Source organism: Meleagris gallopavo, chromosome 15 (assembly GCF_000146605.3).
Source record: "Meleagris gallopavo isolate NT-WF06-2002-E0010 breed Aviagen turkey brand Nicholas breeding stock chromosome 15, Turkey_5.1, whole genome shotgun sequence".
Classification (NCBI taxonomy): domain Eukaryota; kingdom Metazoa; phylum Chordata; class Aves; order Galliformes; family Phasianidae; genus Meleagris; species Meleagris gallopavo.
Genome location: NC_015025.2, coordinates 16,021,240 through 16,022,011, shown reverse-complemented (window position 1 = coordinate 16,022,011; position 772 = coordinate 16,021,240).

Sequence of the window (772 nt, the reverse complement as noted above, 5' to 3'; positions counted from 1 at the left end):
AAAAAAAAACCAAAAAAAAACACAAACAATATTGGAGCTTAGGACTGAAGTCCCAATGAGCAGTTTTCCTTAAAACAAGTCGATCTTCCTGTTGCTGTTGAAGACACGCAACACTATAGCAACAGCTCTCTCCAGACTATGCATGTACGCATGAAATAAAGGTACCTGAGTGCTCCCATCTAAAGGGCAGCGAGAACCTGAGATGGAGTGTTTCAATATTTATATTTCAGTGTCTCGTTAAAAGCAGAGGGAAAAAAAAGACGTTAGATCTATGATCGAACTTCTGCTTTACTCTGTTACTCTATCTGTAGTGGTGGATGAGGGCTTCGTGCCGCCAATCGCCCTAAACTCGGTGAATCCTCTGGAAACCGTTGATTTCTGAAGCTGCAGATGTGCGATGTGAGCGTTTCACCGCACGGCTCTGGCTGCGTCTCACGGAACAGCCGGCAGCCCGGATCGTTGCAGCAAAGGAACAAACCGCGTAAGATTTATCCGAGCCGGCCGATGCTGTGAAGTTTCTCTTTTTGTAGCTGGAGGGAAAGAATTCACTCGAGGCTCCCCTATAGCTTAACCGCGACCGTCCCATACAACCGCACCGATCCGCCCCGTTCCTGCCCCTCTTTCCCTGCAGCACGGAGAGCCCCGGCCCGCAGGATCCCCGCTCCCCCTCCTTACCCGCCCGGCCGGGTCGCGCCGGCAAGGGGCTCCGGGGCGGCCGGGCACGGAGCCGAGAGCAGCAACGACTCCGACGGGCGGGGCCGCACCGCCCTCA